Source organism: Lagopus muta, chromosome 8 (genome assembly GCF_023343835.1).
Source record: "Lagopus muta isolate bLagMut1 chromosome 8, bLagMut1 primary, whole genome shotgun sequence".
NCBI classification, from domain to species: domain Eukaryota; kingdom Metazoa; phylum Chordata; class Aves; order Galliformes; family Phasianidae; genus Lagopus; species Lagopus muta.
In genome coordinates, this window is record NC_064440.1 from 4967485 (window position 1) to 4985774 (window position 18290).

Genomic DNA, 18290 nt, shown 5'->3' on the forward strand with positions numbered 1-18290 from the left:
TGGAGGAAAAAAAAAAAAAAAATCAATATGCTGCATACATGGTGAAAAAAATGCAGAAAATCATGTGAAATTGTCTTATTTCAGTCTGGTGAGTGATTGAAAAATATCTCTTTCTTTTTGGAACTTTGTTTTAACGTGCTGGAAATTAAGTCCAAAAAGATCAGGATCCAAGAGACAGGCTGTGAAAATGATGATGTGTGTAGTATACCTCTAGTGGAATCTCCTGTCCTCTCTTCCATGATTGTCACCTCCTAAATGAATGTGACGGCAGTAACCCAAGATTTGACCTGAGTTTTGCAGCTGGAAGCACTGTGTTAAGAACAAACTTCACAGTTTGATGTAATCTCTGACCTCGCTGTTATCCATGGCTATGTTCCTAGTGGCTTCCCCTGCTCTCATCCTGAGCCAGATGACAGAAAAGAAGTCAAATGATTGAAAACCCTATGAAACTGTTTGGTCTCTGGACCATGATTTTTAAAGTGTGACTGAAGTCCAAAGTCTTAATTACAGAGCACCTAAGTGCATCTCATGCTGCTACCAAGTAGCTCTGCTTCTCTCTGCCCCCACCCTGGGCTCATCATTGAGGTTTTTAGGAGACCCACAGGTATTCATGATGGGACAACATGGCTGTCCTGCAGGGCTCACTAGATGCTATGCTGTCCAGCTGAACCAGGGGGCTTATATCAGTATAACTACTTTCAAAACTAACACTGCTGGGTCAATGATGTCCAGGAACTCCTTCAAAAAATGTTGTTGTTTTCTATTTCCTATTCTCTTTTATTATTTTTCCTGTCTGTAAAGTGATTGTTTTCAGGCTGTTATGATGCATATTTGATGATGCTGGCTGATCAGCTTGAACTTCTATTTCTGCCTTTCCCACAAATGGGATGGGGCCTGATGCATCCCCTGCTCCCTCCAGCAAACAGCCTGGAGAGCTAACTACCAAGTGAGCACATGATGAATGCAAAGTATCAACCAGAAAAAAACTTAATATAGCAATAGGAAGAATGTGAATACGTGATCACATCACAGCTACCTTAGCTTGAACAGAACAGAGTGACTGGTGATTAACAATCAGAAAATAAGGAGAAGACCAATTTTTGTAATAACACCCAACTGCCTGTGAGTGATCATCTGTGAGCAAGGCACATCTTTGCTATGTTGTCTTAAATCAGTACTTTTTCTACATTTTACAGAATTAGCTTTCAGAAGTGTTGCTGGTTCTCAATACAACATGCATTGGTGTCTCAGAGGCTGGAGGGGAGGACCAGTAGTACTGCAGGATCCTTGCTCAGTGCCTGCCATCAGTGAACCATACTGCTGTGCGATGCACATCTGACCCCAAAACAATGGAAGGTAAAGGAAACACTTCTATGAGCTACAGTTAACTTTGTCCCAAGGCCTAACAGTATACATTAAATGAAACAAGGCATAGTGAGAAAAAAGTTTCCCATGGAAGAATGGTACATCTTAGTTGGCACATTAAATTGTGCTTCATTACATTTGGTTTATTTGCTGCCTTGCTCTGAATATAATTTAAAAATTGGCAAGTCAAACTGTCTGCAGGGCCCCAGTGAAAAGAAAATACCTTAGAGAAATTCTGATTTGATGGACAGCATAATTGCTGGGCGCTTCAGGCTATCGAAGAGCCCAGAACCTAGATCACAGGCAAGATGGGAGATCTTTATGCAGTGCAGTCCCATCTGTAATTAGTTAGTGAGGGGGATTGTTTTCTGCATTTCTGGTATGTACAGAGTGATTTCTGCTTCACTGATGACTGTAAACATTGTTCTAAGTACTATTTTATGATCCCTGTAGGAATAACAATGTAAACAGCATAATTATGTTCACCTTTGAGGCATATCTAGAAACTTTGTTCTTCCAGAAGAGTGATAACAGAAATGAACACTGCTGACAAGGTAAACAGAGAGACATGGCAGCCTGCTTGTTAGAGACAGCTAATGCTTGAGGGAACTCTGCATTCAACTCCATTGCAAGAAAAAAATCTAAAGGTTTGTATATTTATCTCGTGCACATGTTGAGATTTATTCATAAATGTATTACTATATGGGGAAAATATTAAAAGCAATAAATTTTAAGATCTGTTTTCTTCTGGGGAAAACATGAAGACTTATGTCATGGTTTTATGATTACATATACTGTTTACTATTAGTAAACGGTATTTCAGTATATATTTATTATGAGTACCATAGATCACATGCATATTGGTGTCAATTTTTACCACCCTCTTATAACACCAGCAGGATTCCCACTGAGTAGATCTGCATTTGGAAGACACTCACTTCAGATCTTACCTTTGCTTTGTCTAAGCAGAGTGCAACAAAGCCTCCTGCTTTAACCTCTTGGTTGTTAGCTCTTCAGGGAGAAGAAACCTCAGGAATATTTCCTTTACAACTTGTATTTTCAAGGGCTTTCAATACTTGTGATAAACCTGTAGATAAGATTAGGGATTACTGAATATGAATGTGTCTAAATGCTTTAGCCTTAGCTAGCAAGTTCTTTGTTCTATTCCAAGCTGCCCTTTTGTGACTTTTGGGAGATGGACTATCATTTCTCTTTCTTACAGACGAGTTCCACCCATTGGAGTGAATTGGCTTCTCAATGTTTTTCAGTGAAGTATCATTCGAATTTGGCTAGGAATCTTAATATATTTTTGACTCTCCATTATGACATTAATTTGAGTTAATTGCATTTATGCAGCATGTTCTTTTTGATAGGCTTCAGAGCAAATGCTGGGTGTAAAAATCACCAGTCATGATACAGTGGTTTCCTAACACTTAAGACAGTTTCATAACAGAAGAAAAATTCTACAAACAGATGCTCTCGCTTCTCTGTAGATGGAGAATATAAATGTGTCATTACTGTGGAACTTCATAGTGCAATTTATGTATTTGGTTTATTCATAAGTTATGTTCACATTTTAAGAATAAACATATTCAGTTTTCCACTGCAGAGAAAATTATTCTCAGATTTTAAATGCTGCTTTTCATCAGATTAGTCTTGTTTGTAAGATAGTGTAAAGTAATAAAGGTACATTTTCCTGCTAAACGCATTTGGGGATGGAAAACACCTAGCAATAACAATAACAGCAATTCTTGGCATTACTGTAGCAACTTTCATCCAAAGATCTCCAAATGCTTTCCAATAAGTAATTAATTAGGCCTCACAGCACCCTGGAGAGTTAATTACAAATTATCAAGCATACTCTCAAACCATTTCCATTGAAATTATACTTGTTCCCTTTCCAGAAGAAAACAAAATACGCTGGCTATCATACCATGACCTTTCACTCCCATGATTCATTTTGAAAATGTAATTAGATGAGAATTTGAACGTATCCAGTTTTAGGAAAAGCTAATATAATTACTACCTGACCACAAAACTCATTAGAATTTTTGGTTTCTTCAGTGAGATGATACTTTTTAATCTAACTCTTTAATAAAACTGCAACATCTATAGGAAAAAAAAAATGAAATGCAGCTGGATATCCCAGTAAAATTCCAGAGAGATTTTAAATTGTGGACATCCATCTGTTCTTCCGTCACAAGAGTGTTTGGTTTTGAGGATGTTTGATCCAGACTTTGCTTCTGACACAGTCAGAAGGCAGAAGGACAAATCAGTGTTGCCTCCAGACTGAGCATCCCTCCAGAAATGTAGTGAGCTCCACTAATTCAAGTGCTGCAATCTGGGCCAGAGGAGGTATTTGTTAGAGAATGTTGTTTGCCACAGAATGTAGGAGGCAGAGAAAGGCAAGAAAAGGCTGAAATCTCAAATCCATTTATAATGGAAACATCCTGCATTTCCTGAAGTACTGAGTAGATGCTACAAGATATAATTCCTTCCTACCAAAAATCTGAAGCTGTAATTTTACCTTCATCACATAGAATCATGGGAGTAATTAAAAACACTTTTACTATGTCTTTTGCTGCAACATAGTGATTGTCTTGTTTTGATGTAAGATGAAAGTAGTTTTCTTGCATAATTTTCTGAAGGCAAAGAATTTTCTTCTTTTACATCCTAGTTTTGTAGGAAAGCAAAATAATGCTTGTTTGCACGGACAGAACTTGCATATAATTTGAAAAAAAAACCTAGTATTTTATCAATGAAAATATGGTACAAATGAAAATATATCTGCATCTCATAGATTTCAAAGGCTGCATTAAATTAACAGTGAAGATCTATTTTTCCTTATTGTATGGGAACTGCTGAGTTACGGCCTGAACCTCTGATTGATCACCTGAGGCGAGCAATGAGTCAGCCAGAGGAGCACAGGTGAAGGCAATTCTCCTGTTCTGCCAGAAGACCTATTTAAGAGCTGGCTACCAGGGGGGAAGGATTTCTTCTGGAGATCACCTCTGCTGGTGTTTTGTGAGTGAGCCCAGGATAGGGGTAAGCCTTCTGTTTATTCTCTTTTGTTATCATAGTCTGCTTTGCCTAACTCTCTTGTTTATTTTGTGATTATAACATCCTAATATTCTTTGATTATACGCTTATCTAGTACAAGTGTCTAAAAGTGATGACAGAAAACTTGCTGTGATAGATATGATAGAGGTTAATTGAAAATTTCCCATCCCTATTTCTGTAAGTGAAGATCTAAGTGTTAGCAGAAAGTGCTTAAACACAGATGTGACAAACCAAGGCAGTACAAAGTTGATGAGGTTCCTCCCCTTTGATGATGTCTGTATGATGATTTCATCCCCAAAGTGGTTCAAAATTATAATAGAAATAATTATTTGTCTCTATAGTTCAGGTGTAACCGAACTCATGACAAAGGATGCATGATTTAATTTATAATCGCAGACTCCTTGGAGTTGGATGGGACCTTTGAAGACTATCTATTCCAACTCCCCTGCAGCAAACAGGAACAAGCACAGCTACATCATGTTGCCCAGGGTCTGATCCAGCCTTGCCTTGAAAGTATCCAGGAACAGGGCATCAACCACATCTCTATGCAACCTGTTCCAGTGCCTCACCACCCTCGCTGTAGAAGATTTTTTCCTTATATCCAACCTAAATCTCCCCTCTTTGAGCTGGAAGCCATTTCCCCTTGTTCTGTCACCACAGACCCTGCTAAAGACTCGGTCCCCTTCTTTTCTGTAGCTCCCCTTTTAATGCTGAAAGGCCACTGTCAGGTCAGCTTTCAGCCTTCTCTTCTGCAGGCTACACAGCCCCAGATCTCAGCCTCTCCTCACAGGAGAAGCATTCCATCCCTTGCACCATTTTTTGTCGCACTCCTCTGGATGCAATCCAACAGGTCTATGTCTCTCCTGTACTGAGGATGCTGTACTCCAGGTGAGGTCTCACCAGCACAGAGCAGAGGAGCAGGATCACCTCCCTTGCCCTGCTGGCCATGCTTCTTTTGATGCAGCCCAGGATATGTTTGGCTTTCTGGGCTTTGAAGGCGCATTGCTGGCTCATGTCCAGCTTCCCATCCCCCCCCCAGGTCTTTTTCAGCAGGGCTGTCCTCAGTCCTTTCTTCCCCCTGCTTTTCTTGGTAATGGGTAATTGCCTCAACCCAGGTGCAAGACTTTGCATTTGGATTTGTTGAACCTCATTAGGTTCACCTGGGCCTGCTGCTCAATTCAGTTTGATTAAACTTTTAAGTATTGCTTGGGCTAAGGAAAATATGTAGAAACTCCTGTAGAGAAGTTTAGTGCTGGTGAAGGCATAAGGAGACAAAGAAGTAAGCCGTAGGAAAAATCTGAGCTGATATAATTACATAAGGGAACAGAGTTGCTGGTGTGTGCTGTAGCATAACCATATGCAAATAAGCATATTAACTGCTCAGACATTCTGTTTTTCAAACAAAAGCAGTATGGTAAGAAACAAGAATTTGTAATTACACTGTGTGGTAGAATTGAGCTTAGGAATCTTCTTACAAGAAACCACAGCTCTTAAGCAACTGTTACCAACATAAATTATACAACTCCTACAATTGAATGCTTGATTGGCAGTCCTTCCTATCGAAATATGGAGTGAATAAAATCTATCTGCCCAGCTGTATGAGCATGTCAGCAAAAGTATCACAGGGAGAACTAGGGTGATTTTTATCTACTGTTCTGGGAGACAGCAGTTCTGCGTTTATTTTAAATGAATCAAGCCAATTAGAGTATCTTGACCAAACTTTTCTCTGTTTCATGTTTACTATTACTTTCAATAAGAGTAGAAATATTTTCCTATGTAAGAAATGGGCTAATGCTTGATATTTAGGATGATTTTAGACCATGAATTCTCCTTTAATGTTGGTTTTGAAAAGAACACTAAAGTGGGTCAATAGAGTGTTAATCTTTTGCCAGTAAAGCTCTTAATTTCCTTATAGAATTGAAGCCACTCTTCTTATCTTTCCTGGAATTTATCAGACAAAAAGGGGCAATTACAATTAGTACAATTCAGATTTAATATGAAGCACAGTATCTAATATGGGAGCTCAAAAGGGAAGATAAAATCTTGTACATGTACCTGCAAGCAAATAGGAAAACTAAAACGTTATATTGGAGCTGCTCCAAAAGTAATGCCTCCTATTTTATGATATTGGTACAGTGATGTCAAAGGAGGATATCGGTGGGATGGCAGTAGTGGTTGAACCTTATCGCTAATATTCTATGACATTTTGTTGCTGTGTGACAAATGGCAGCAGTGGAGCATTCTGACAGAATAGCCTTTGACATGGAAGTGCATATGGAGAAAAGGTGTGGGATTCAATTCCTCCATGCAGGGAACTACTGACGTACATTGATGCTTTCTGAACATTTATGGAAACCAACCAATGGATGTGAGCAATGAAGCAGAGAGTTGTGCATTTCAACAGTGGTGACAGTGAAATAAAGCACAAGCCATATTCCAGATGGCCATGTAAAATTTTATAAGGATGACATGAAGGCTCCCATGGTGAGAATGAACACTAAAGTTTGTGAGTATATCGAAAAGCACTGTTTTGATCTGAGAATTCACTCTATTGAGTAGTGTTACTGTGCTCTTTGTACCTGTTGAAATTTTCATGGAAATTAACAGAAGGCATTACTTTTGGAGCAACCCACATGCATCCTTTAAAGATAAAATAACAGCCACTAAGCATCATTTCTAGTTTATTTTAACTATATATATTGATAGTGTGAATTTATGTTTTTGAAGCTATTTAGGCTCTATTTGTCTTTAAAAGCCTAACTGTGGCTTTATCTTATTTTCCTATTAATGCACGAATCCAAAGGGAATCCACCTCTCTTTGAGAAGAAAGAACTGTCTACGGTTTGTTCAGAGCACGCAGGGTCTGGACAAGAGGAATGCAGAGGACTCTGGGCAGTCCCATTGCTGAAGAAAAACTCTAAACAGACATTCTTCAGGATTCAGTTATAGAGTAAAGCAATATCTGGACAAGGTAAAGATTTTCTTTTTAATATATTATAAATATATATATTTGTTACCGTTATTGTTATTATTTTTATGGGAAGGAGGAAGGGAAGACACAGAAGTCATTTCAGAAGCATTATGAATGTTTTATTTCTGCTCTCGATGCGGACAGGAATTCTGGGTATTTCTGAACATATGGACCTTGATCTTCATAATAGAAAGCTGGATAAAGGGAAATATTATTTTTTTTTCCTGATGAGTCTCTCCTGAAATGTTTCACATGGTTAAAGATACATTGAGAATAGAAGCTGGCTTTGCTGTTGATGTAATTTTATGAGAAGGAAAGTAATCAGCTGTTTTCATGCAATCTGATAATGAACTACAAGCTGTGTGAAATCTGCTTGCATAGTAGTAAGAAAGATGTACAATAAGCATTCGGAGTGATTAATTATGTGAGTAGGTTTGTATCCAATTTAGAAGCAAAGACTGACACAGTCAGAATATTCAGTCTGTCTGGAGACCAAACAGAAGCGTGAATGAAAGAAAATCATTCAGCACAATATTTTCCACAATGCTCTTGAATTTGGTTTAGAATATTAAACCTCGGTAATGATTAGTAGTATGTACGTGACTCCCATTATTGTTAATGGTGAACATGTGCTTAACATCCTGAGTGCTGTACCAAAACTTCACTGAAATAGCTTCTAAAGATGTCCAAAATGCTGTAGAGCTTAGAGTAAAACAGATTGCTAATGCCAACTAATGTGTGCAATAAAATCCATGGCAATGGCACACTGATTAGGATGTGTTTTTCAGAATCTTATCTTTACAGAATATTTAATCTTGAAAACCCAGTTGGAAAACACTACACTACATGGGGCACATCTTGCTCTCAGATATAATCAAATAAATCTATAGTACCTTCATACAAGTCAGACTTCTACAGCCATAAAACCAGTGAGAGAAGAATATACTTTGGTCATGTCTCAGAACAGTATTATGTTGATGCATTCTTGATGTACAAATGTGCATGCAACCAAAGCTTAAAAATGAATCATTTTGTGATACATGCTCATTTCTATGGGCAACTTTTTTTAAACCAAGTGTATAGTTCTCAAGAAAAGCAAAATTAAAAATGGCAGATCTCAGCATGAATATTTTGAAACATGGGGGGAAGAAATTAAAAGTCTTTGCAAGACTAACTGACACTATCTATTGGCATCTTGCATCATTTCCTTGTGTTAATTTGCCTGGCTTTCCAAATTTTGTTTTTAAAGCTTCTGATGCCCTAAGTTTTTGAAATATAAAGAAGTTTGCCACTGCTGATATCACTCACTCTCCAATCCTTTTTTGGCACTTTGTGAACCACCAGGCCGCTCCCCTGGCCAGCCTACTCCTCCCATCCATACTTTTGTGATTTGAGCCTCAGTGATTGACCAGCTCTTCAAAAAGTGATAACCATGGCCAGCAGGCACCTCACAGTAGTTACAGCCATTACTCTGTATCATTGAAAGCAAAACCCCACAGAAATTATTTATTAGGTTTTACTGAAAATAGCAAGCTGCAGAAAGAATTTGGGATAGAAGAGGAATTATAACCAGAGTGGCTTTCATAATGGAGTATTTGATACTTGGAAGCATGGGTGAAAAACCTCTCTACTGTTCCTATTTATTTGCAAAGAACTCTACTATTTCAGTGTTGTTTTCTTGTGATCAATACCAGTTTAAAGACCTGCAGAGTAAATCCAGATGACAGAGCTCAAAGTCTTGTTAAATTGCTGGCATTTTTTTCTCCTGGAACTGGCTCTTCCTTGGCTCGCAAACCAGGGTTTGCAGGAGCAGTGATAGAAAGGGGAGTGATATATGCAGGGAATGTCTGGGGCTCTTTTCACTATTGAACGGGAGAAGAATGAGAAGAAAGCACTAAGAGAGGAAATTGGCTGTGCATGGGTGTAATTAATATGTGGCGCAAAGAGGTAATTAAATGAAGAATGGTTTAGCAAAGGAATAAAGGTGTAGTATATATCTTCACAGAATAAACAGGCTGGGGATTTGTACGAAGCTCACATCCCTGTGGACGTGTCTTTGCTACTGCTATGTAAATACAAAACTAGGGTGAAATAACAAAAACTAGAAGGGTGTATTGTGGCTGCTTGTCGCTGTGGATCCTTTGTTTGTGAAAATGGATACCGTTATGGAATAGCCTATGTGTTCACCACCGGTGATACTGCTTAAAAAGTTGCCCCCAGTAGAGATGATTAAGCCAATGAGTGCCCAAGGTATAAATCACGAGAGCTTGTTCTAAGTGCTAAGATGGCGCTAGTTAAGGAAACAGGGTCTCTTTATGTGCAAGTGAAAAGAAATGGTTTGGAGCAAAGACAAAGTACCTCAAGATGCTTAACAAATGTTCATTATCATTGCAGGTGAGGTGCTATGGAAATGTAAATACAAGCAAAAAACGTTCAGCTCGAGCATTTGCAAGCAAACACAATACACACACACACCAGGTACACAAAGCAAAATATTTACCAAAAGTGCACAGACTTTATAACTCAGCTGAGTTCCAGCATATTAACATTCCAAGTAAAGATATTTATTTTAGTTGGAGTGCTGAGTATTCTAATAATGCTGATTATTCCAGTACTTATGCAACACTTCTGTGAATATATCTTATCATGAATGGTTTATTAAACTGGTTCAAATGGTCAACAGGCATTTCAAACGCATTTACTTGAACTTTAATGTTGCATGTTACATTAGAAATGGTTGGCTAAACGTATTTAAGACATTTAGCAGTGTGAAGTGCTACCCAAAAATTCAAGCAAATGTGTTTTTAATAGTGGCTGATGTGTTATGACTATCCTGTGCCATAAATGTTCTGTGTATTATTTCTGAGATATTTACACATTGCTAGATTCCATCTGTAGTACTTCTCTGCTTATTAAATTATATAAACAAACATTAAAATGTACCATAAGAGTCAAGCGTAAAGTTCCCTCTCAGATTTGCACAGCAGGTACCTGTTTGGATATCCCAACACCATTAAGCGTTCAGGACTCTCATGGCAGAAAATACAATCAAAATTACAGTTCAAATGAGCAATTGAAGTGTTGGCATGTTTATCTGAGTTTTATTGATATGGAAATCTGAAATGGCAACCCTACCTATTTACAGACAGCCTTGGTGAAATCAGATAGGATAAAACTTAACATGTTAAGGCCAGCTCACGAGGATTGTGAAGCAGCATATGCTGGAGTGTTTCCTTACAGCTAGACTTCTTTATAAGTGATATGGGAACCATATCTATAATGAGAAATATGATATGTTTAAGTTGAGTTTGCCCAATTGTTCCCATAAGCAACTTCTAATTTTCACTTGCTTATAACTTTCTCTGCACTCACATTTGCTTCTGATTGCATAATTTAAACCACATTGTTTTGCATTTCATCTCCGGCTATAGTTACGAGAAATTTTGGCAGCAGAGCTGTCCTGCATCAAAGAGGTTATTTTTGCTAACTTTGTAAGAAAAATTTCCCGAAGGGGAAAATCTTTGCAGTCTTAGGCTCACTCCTGCTCAGCAGAAATCAACATTGCTGGTGCTGGAAGCAGACAGAGGGTAAGCAAGAGGGTCTTGTTCAGATAATGAAGGGTGAGGAATGAGATGAATGGAAGGAAGGAAATGAAGGAGAGAGACCAAGTGAGGTCATAGGAAATGGAAGGGTTCTGGGGTGAAAGTAGTTATAAGAAAACTGATGACAATATTAGGAGCCATAGAGAAGAAAGAATAGGAGTGATGATGCTGGTAAAGAGGAGACCTGGATCAATGAAAGGGCATCATCAGAGCAGGGATGAGGCAGGAGATAGGAAAAATAGCAGTGAGAAGAAACAGCTAGAGAAATGGAATTAAAAGCAAGAAGTGAGTTAGATGCACACATGAACAAATAACAGGCAAGCACTGGTGCACTCAGCTCACCTCTGGTTGGTGAATAGACCTGATGCTTGGTGCAATGTGAGTAAGGACCTTTGTGGAAAAGTGTGGTCTTGTGCCTATGTGTAGTATGCAGCTATGGAGTGTGTTGTAAAGCAAGTGCACAGAGAGGACACTGCAGTTCATAACTTCTTTATTGGCTGGCACTCACCATAAGCACACTCTTGAGGCGCAGAAACAAGCCCGCTTACAGAGGTCGATCATAAGATGTCCCTCTTAGATGTGTCCCAGTGGCTCTATACCTGTGTTCTTATTTGTGATGAAAAAGATGAATCTGGATAATTCAATTCTGGAATGGATAAGTGTCAGAGAAAGGTCTCTGGATCTGCTAGGCAGAAAAGTCTGCAGGGAACCCTAAGAGGATGCAGTTTGTGGGGAATGAGATTGGGATAGAAGAAAGGACCCACCAAGAATTGCCCGTGGGGCTGTTAGAGCTGCTTCCCATCTGGTTGTATGGAGATGGAGGCGGGCTGTTACAGGTGTGTTTGGCAGCTCCTCCTTCCTCATTCTTTTCCTGGCAGGGATTGCAAGATTCTGAAATCACCCAAATCACCATGCAGCATGTCATATGGTGAGGTGGAGAGGTTTTGTGTCTGCAGTTGGGAGTGTCCATAGTTCTCTGTTTGCACAAATGAGAAAATAGATCTCATTATCTGGGCAGTGAGTAATCATTTCCATGATTTTACTTAATATAAAAGATCTTACTGCATTTTGCACAGTCTGAATGTCCTTAAATGAAACTTTTATCTCAAAAGCCTGCAATATTTCCAACCTGGGAAGAGACGCACTGAAAAATGAATATTAGATCATTTCAGTACTGTCCCCAGATCTGCTTAGCTCTAAATTATAAAATTTGCGAATTAGCTACTGTCTGTTTTCAGTAGTTTTCCATTACAAGGGGTCAGGCACCAGAGGAAATAGTTTTCTAAATCAGAAAGGAATATTAAATGACACCACCGATAAGTATGAACAGTGGTGCAGAAGATTTATTGAGTAATGTGTTAGGTTGATAAATGATAACATTTATTTGCAATTTGAGGATGTGACCCAAATGACACTCATTAGCTCAGCTTGTGTAGAACCGATTAGTTTTGTAAATTTATTATTTGTCTGGTGCTATTGGAAGAAGAGTCTGTTTAATTGATTGGAAATCTGTTTCATTTCAGCAAATATTACGTATTCTGTTCTTAATTGTATTCTGTTGTTTCCTCCTGAATGTCAGGGAGATTACAGTCTATTACTTGAGTGGGGGAGTGTTTGGCGCCTCACTAACAGGCTGTACCAAATGCATTAATCCATACATAGAGAGGTGGCTTTCAATTACCTACTGGGCTCCTTTGGAATACAAGTGGCTCACAGAATCATAGAATACTGGAGGTTAACAAGAATCTGGAGGACAGCTGGTCCAAAACCGGGTTGGATATTAGGAAAAAATTCTTCTCAAAAGGAGTAGTGATGCATTGGCACAGGGTGCCCAGGGAGGTGGGGAAGAATCACCATCCCTGGAGAGGATCAAGAGCCATGGAGATGTGGCACTGAGAGACATAAGCAATACTGTTGGTAGATGGGCAGATGGACTTGATGGTCCTAGATTTCTTTACCAAGCTTAATGATTCTGTATAACACCAGTTAAGAATAGCTATCTGGAGCAGGACCATGTCCAAATGGCTGATTCTGTTGGTAAAGCTCAGATAATATGTGTTCAGTTTCCCCAGAGAGGTACCTGGATTTAAGAGCATAATTTTGGAATATGTATTGTTGTGTTTGTTTGGGTGCTTTGTTTTGTTTTCTTTGCCAATGCCTATCATCACTGTGAGATGAGATAATGCCTGTCTCTCTTCAGGATCCACTGTATTTAAGTCTAGGGATTTGGAGAACCTTATAGTAAACTGTTATTTTTGAGGTTTTGAGGAAAAAGTCCAGTGAATATTAAACTATTACAGTTTTCTCCCCCTGCAGAAAATACTCCAGAATCTGGAATAGAAAATGGTGCCTTTCTTTTAGGAGGTTTTGAAAAATCCTAAACAAAGTTAGAGGGTTTCTGCGAGTTTGAGCTGTGCAATGGTCTGAACTAGGGAAGAGCTTCAACAGTTATGAGAAATACTGACATGTTGAAATCAGGAAAAAGTTTGTCTTCACAGGTATTAATATAAGACTCTTCAGAAAGGAAAGCTCTCAGATTATTGAAGAGTCCCCTTGCAACATTTTCTAAACCCATTTAGGTGCTTTCCAATGACTGGCGATGAGTTTTGTTTTGACACTTTGTTATCCCTTAGTGAAGTGTAAACATTAGAAGATGAAAACTGAAATGAAACCTGAGAAAAATAAACTCTTTGAGTAGCCCCACAATAACTCCATCAGCCTCACAGCCCTCATGAAACAGAGGGCAAGAGTTGGCTCCTCATCCTCACCTGGCAGCAGCAAACCTTCAAAACATTAAAAGATCTAGGCAGACAGGCATTTAGAATTCCTGCTTCCTCCAAACAAACTTGAGTGTAGAGAAAGCCTGCAAACACAGATGGCATAAGATTACATATTCTGTGGCTTCTGAGAATTTCTTTGTCTTTTCACATTCAGCCAAACCTTAAAAAACTTCTGAAAGCTCAGGAACATCCAACTATTTCCTTATATTTGATTTCCCTTGACTCTTCCTGTGATTCTGAACTAGGGCTAAGCCATTTCAACCAAAAGATGGTGTTGCAAAGTTGTATGGCTCTCATAAAAAGTCAGCACAAAAAAATCAATTGTTTCCTTCCTAAAACAAACAGACAAAAAAACTTTATTTTTCCCTCATTTTTTTCCTGCAAAATACTGAGATGTAGATAATTTTTTCCTTGGGAAAGCTGGGGTCTGGTTTTGGAGTCCTGGGACAAACTCTCGTGTCCTTGCACTGTCAACGAGCCATCTTCCAGAATGGAGAATTGGATGGAAAAATGTAGTCATGGACCACTGTTGAGAGAAGGCTTTTAGTCTTGTTTGTTTGGTTCATACGCACATGGAGAAATAAAAGTATGCTCATCAGAAAAGTGACCTTTCCTCGTACAACCCTGTTAACTGTCCTGGTATTATTTTGTTGATAACTTCAGTGTGGACATTTTTCAACCTGAGCAGAATTTGCAGTTGGAAAGTATTTCCTGACAAGATTTGCTCAGCTAGTATTTCCTACCAAAATAGGCTCAGCTTTGATAAATTATTCTATGCTGATGGCAATTCATTTTGCTAGATGTGCCTGGTACTGATGTAGCCTCCTTGTTTATATGTGAAATCAGGGCTCGAGACTTGGTGAGAGCAACCAGTTCTGCCACAAGGCAGGACAGCTCCTGCTTTTTAACGAGGGACCCTGTGCATGCACAGGGCACGTACATTCTTCTAAGCTATAACAAATACACACGGAGCCTGCTCTTTCACTTCGATATGTAAAAGTGCTTTGTAATTTTGTTGCTTTTGTTTTCCTCAGAATGGATTTCAGATCCATCTTATGAGGAAAAATTCACATTTTCCAGTCTCTTTGTATTCTGACATTATTCTTAGAGCCATTTTATATCTTCTTTTATTTCCTTCAATGATCACACTGTGCTTCATGCAGTTATGAGCAAATGAATGGAGCTCATGGATAAACATATGCTATAAAACCTAAACCTGCAAATGCTGCAAAAGGCAGCTGCAATGGAGTTCTGAGAGCTTCCCATGCACATTCATACAAATCCTGGCAACATTTGGTTTGTGATCAAGTAAAGGGTGTGAAGTGGTAATGTCAAGACACACATCACCTCAGGAGATGTGACCAGAGCTGCTCTATCCACAGTGAGCTGCTTAAGTTGCACTGTCGTGGCTGTGATTCCTGTAGCAGATGTGGATAAGGTTGTAAGACTATCTCTGCCCTAGCTATTTTCTAGCATGTGGGAGATGTATACTAAACACACAGTGTAAGATGACAAGAACTTGGTGCTCTAGTAATTAATACAGAGATATATTTTATCCACATTTAAACTTTCTTATACAAAGTTTTGTCTTCTATTTTATGCAAGTACATTGGTTACTGCTTTGGGGTAGAAAATGCTGTGTAGTTTTAAATGAAAACAAACTTTCTCATAACTACAGACCTGTTACTTGTATCTCCTTAATGGCATTATCCTTTTTGTTGTTCACACATTATCATTTGCAGCGCAAAACAAATACGCATGGTAAAACTGTTAATGAATAGCATTTGGACACAGTTCTAGGAGTAGATCTTAGGCATGATGTGGTGGATGTGAGAAAGTGAAGCTCTGCTAGTACAATCAGCAAATCAAGCCAAAAGTGGCATTTTTTTTCCTGATAACTATCACCTTTGGCTAGTTTCACTCTACCAGCATTCAAACATTTCCCCGTGATGCTTTATGTATTAGCTGTTCTTTTTCTGCTCAGAACTTTTTCTCCTTTGTATACAAACACAGAAGAAGGACATACAGCAGCCAAGCAGAGCAGCTGCAGCTCATATATGAAATTATAGCTAGGAACAAACATTCTGAAGTGCTACACAGTGCCATGCTTGCAGCAGATGAAAGCAATACAGGCATTACCCACTATCTTACTTGCACTTGTGTAACCTTGTCCACAATGCTGCTGTCTGGCCTCAGTTCTGAGCTCTGGCTCCAGCAGGCTTTTATGTGTCTGACAATCCCATTGCATATATCCCCAAATCAGCATGAAAATCTTCTTATTTATACAACTGTGCTAAGTGACTCTGAGATTATATTTTCCTTGCTTGTATGTAGAATAAATTATTATCTTTCCTTAGTATAAAGTATATCAGCCCTGTGAGGCTGTGGACAGTGCTGAAAAATAATGCAGATTTTCCTCTGGGTTCTTTTTTTATGTGTTGTACATAACTCAGGGATATAGGAATTAACATTGCTAAACACCAAGAGGAAGGATGTAGTACTTTCACTACTAGTCCTCAGATTAGACCAGGAGAACCAGTTATTATTATTAGCTGCTATATCTCAGTCCGTGGTTTAGTGTCCCATGTTTTCCTCCCTCTAATAAGCCTGTAACACAAAAATACCTTTCTAAGAGAGTACCCTGCAGGTGGTAGGCCAAGCACAAACAGCTAACATGAAGAATTAGCATCCACACATCCAAGATCTCTCAAATGGCAGCTTCTGTAGCATTCTGTGGTGCCATGGAAGCAGGCTTCTCTGCTCATGAAGGTGTAAGAATGGTATCTTAGTTACTGATACACTGCATCTTTAAAGATACACTGCATCTTTAAATTGTCTACTAACTGAAAAGCAGGAAGAGTGAAATACCACCTTCAGCTTTGATACTTCAGAAAGGTTTCAGAACAGTGCATGAAAGGTACGGGGTTAAATTTATGCCATAGAGTGGTTGCATGAGAAAAAGTCTTAGAAAGTGTAGCATATTTAGTCTGAAAGAAGAAGCAGACTGGCTGATGATCTCATTATAGTCTCTAAATATATAAAAAGATTATAGAAGAATCTGATCGTGACCTACCTGGCTGGACTCTGAAAATTAAGGGAAGATATATTGCCCATGACGGACAATGAAATCTGCACAGAAATGAAACAGGGAAAGCCTTAATGATGTCTTTTGAGTGAATCGGAGCACAAAGTCTTGAAATAGAAAATGCATATATAATAGTTTAACTAATAATCAAAGGTGAGGTATGGAAACTAGAGGTGAGCACAGTATTCTTAATAACGTTTCTGAAACAGTAGCATTGTGAAAATTATTATGACAGCCTGATGCAGTCGTTTTGTAGAAGCTGTGCTCTAGTCTGTTGTCTGAAATAGTGGAGGAGGATGGTTTCAAATATTCCATCCATAGAAATAGGAAAAGACTGGAGTGTTGGGAGAAGCCATTGCCAGAGCTGGCTACCCAGCTCTGGGCTGTGTGTACTGCGCCCATGCCCAGCCTAGGTGAAGAATACCTGTTATGTATGTATATATGTATAGTTCAACAGTAAGATATTTTAAAACTTTTTCCAAATGCATCTAGCATAAAAATGCAGAAGGGGCTGCCAACAGATCTTTTAGTAAATGAACAAACAGGCAATATTTTTAGCTAGTGAATCAAAATAAGTAACCGTAAATATAACACTCACACTGGGGAGGAATTACCCAGGACAGCCACACAACCTCAAAATCAGGAAATTAAGATCAATGAGGGAACTCGCTCATGCAGGGCTTTTTATTTAGGATGGAAAACACAAGGAGTAAGTTATCAAGTAAGGTCATAAGAGGCAACAGCATAAATGAATTTAAGAGACAGCTCAACATTTTTATGGAGAGAAGGGATTGAAACATTCAGAGCCAGTGACAAATCAGGGAGATGGGGCTGAGATAAAATTAACAAGGACAGGCTTGCTTGTGGCCAGAGGCATTTTACTGTCCAGCAATACCTTATGTCCTCTGTCATTACATCCTAATCTGACACTGACATCTGAAATCATTTACATCTATTAGTATATTAAAGAGGAAAAAGGGCTTTCAGAGCTTTTTCCAAAGAAGAGAAAAATAATGGTACTTTTTCATTTTAACACATGCACAGAGTTGTATTGGATGCTTTTTCAGATCAAGGAGAACAATCAGAGATTTCCATGCCATTGATCTACTTTGGTGCTGAATTTGCTCATCCTGCTATTGCAACATCTCACATTGCTGTGTGCTTATGAAGCAGCGAAATGGCTGTGGTAGACTTTGACAGGGTCCCCAGGCCCCCAGCAGCCAGGCACTGCATTCAAAGGTCTCTGAAGACATATTTTTTGACCCTATTATATGAGAGCATGATGCAAAAAATCTGACAAAGTTAAGGGAAGAGCAGTTCATGCTGTGAATTTTATCCAGAATTGAAAGAGAACTGTGAACTGAAGAAGTGAGCTGTGTGCCAGTAAGGAGACTGTTTCTGTCCCATACTGTTTAGGAGTTAATGCT

The 18290-nt window shown here is 38.8% G+C and overlaps 1 long non-coding RNA gene across 3 annotated transcripts in view; it reads left to right on the plus strand.

Annotated features, from left to right (window-relative positions):
• Positions 1–3576: 3576 nt before the first annotated feature.
• LOC125696573 (uncharacterized) overlaps positions 3577–18290 on the plus strand; it is a 30376-nt gene continuing 15662 nt past the window's right edge. The window contains exons 1-2 of one of the 3 annotated variants that reach the window (XR_007378417.1): positions 3577–4410; positions 7229–7396. This is a non-coding gene — a long non-coding RNA (uncharacterized LOC125696573). The remainder of the gene's footprint in view (positions 4411–7228; positions 7397–18290) is intronic. The other 2 variants (XR_007378418.1, XR_007378416.1) reach the window with 2 other exon arrangements.